The sequence below is a fragment of the Diaphorina citri genome, unplaced genomic scaffold (assembly GCF_000475195.1).
Source record: "Diaphorina citri unplaced genomic scaffold, Diaci psyllid genome assembly version 1.1 scaffold7, whole genome shotgun sequence".
NCBI classification, from domain to species: domain Eukaryota; kingdom Metazoa; phylum Arthropoda; class Insecta; order Hemiptera; family Psyllidae; genus Diaphorina; species Diaphorina citri.
In genome coordinates, this window is record NW_007377446.1 from 94,258 (window position 1) to 96,464 (window position 2,207).

Sequence of the window (2,207 nt, forward strand, 5' to 3'; positions counted from 1 at the left end):
GGAGGTAGATATATTGGGAGGAAGAGAAAATGGGCGGAAGAGATGAAGAGAAAAGTGACGAGAGAGAGAAGGGAATATAGGAGAGTGAGAGAGGGAGAAGGGAAAGGGATGAGTAGAGGTATTCATTTTTATTAATTCAACTCGCACTTCGTGCTCGGGAGGGGGGCTTCGCCCCCCTCCACCCCCCGGGGGCTTCGCGTACACTACACGTCTAATCCATACCTACTTTACAATTCTACACCGTAAGCATAGTCCATAGGGGAATACGTAACAATTTGTTGAATTTCGGTCCATTGCTAAAGGGAGTTACAATTTGTATGAACGCCGTAAAACCATTTGAGTATGCAATGTGCAACACATAATTTATTTGTGGAAATAAACCTTACCTTTTCTAAAGGTACTAAAATTATTAAGGTAGGTACCTATTTCGATTTCATTATTTTTCTAAAGGGATTTTTCGTATTGCTTTTTAAATCAAAGCTTTTATTGCATCTGTATAGGCATCCGTTTGTTCCTTTTCCTGTGTAGGTTTTAAAACCATGCTTTGAAGAACAGGGGCATTGTTCCATCATGTTCTTTTCTGAGCTAAAAAATATAGTCTCATCAACCTACACTTGTTTGTTTGATATGTTTTGGATTTTTTCCCCTTTAACTTTCTTTTTTATTATTTTCGGATCTCTCTTTCTTCTTTCTCTCTCTCTTTCTCCTGTCTTTTCTCGTACCTACTTTTTTCTTTCTTTCTCAAAGAAATGTTTCTCTTTTATTACCTACCCAACCTTTCCAATGGGTTTTCTCTCTTTTCTTTAATTTACTTTTTTGTGTGTGTTTGGGGAGAAAGAAAAAAATACTGGGTGTTTCAATTCCCATTTAAACTGAAAAAAAAACAACTGGAGGTTTTTGAAGAAGAAAAAAAATCCCTCACAGTTTCCTTGCTTTTAGACTCTTTTTATTGTAGCAGCTTGAAATTACACAGAAAGATTTTTCTCTATATTTAAAATCAATCGAACAAACTAAAACACCTCTGGAGGTTTTTTCTTTCTGTCTACGTTGAACCTTTAAAGTCCTCCTAACATGCAAAGTAACGTCTAAATGCTCTACTTATACGAACTGACAAGTTTCACATAAATGTGGTCGATTGACATTTCCTAAATCCTAAAGCATAGTTCACACTATTTTTTTTTTTTTTTTTTTTTTTATTATTTATTTTTTTTCTGCCAAACCTACTTTAAAATGATGTTGCCTCTACGTGTATAAAATAACCCAAAACCTAAAATAAAATTTCCCCTTTTTTTTTTTTTTTTTTTTTTTTATTATTTATTTTTTTTCTGCCAAACCTACTTTAAAATGATGTTGCCTCTACGTGTATAAAATAATATCATCATACATGCGGTATAAACTGTTTGAAATGAATCCGACAAGTGTCAAGACTTTTGAGAAAGAAACAAGATGGAAATAAATAGGTAGGAAAATATTTCGACATATTTCAAATCCCCAACGTATACACCTTGTATGTGTACCTAGTGGGAGATTTTTTTATAGCAAAAATAAAGAAAAAAGTGAAATAAAAGTTGAGAGAGAAAGTTAATAGGAAAGAAATAGAGGGAGAGGAAAAAATATTTTGTAGATAAAAATAGTGATGATAAAGAAGAGAGAGAGAGAGAGAGAGAGAGAGAGAGAGAGAGAGAGAGAGAGAGAGAGAGAGAGAGAGAGAGAGACCTTGTATGTATACCTATGTACCTAGTGGGAGATTTTTTATAGCAAAAATAAAGAAAAAAGTGAAATAAAAGTAGAGAGAGAAAGTTAATAGGAAAGAAATAGACGGAGAGGAAAAAATATTTTGTAGATAAAAATAGTGATGATAAAGAAGAGAGAGAGAGAAATGATAAGAGAGACGTACCGAATTTCTGGAGAAGAGCTGTCCAAAATATGACAGCCTGGGGTTAAAGATGACCCTTAAAAAGAGAGCAGTGTGAAATACCTACTGGAAAATGAATTTATTAGAATTAAATAAGACTCTGTCTATTTTTACTTTCTATTACTACAGTATAGCGGAGCTATACTAGTAATGAAAGTATTGCAATCGGTCCAAATTTTCAAAATCGGCGACTCTGTCTATTTTTCATATCACATTCTTTCCGGTTGACCCGAATAAAGAATAGCTACTTGGGTTCAATTCTAGCGGAGGCATGGAAATTTATTCTCTGGTT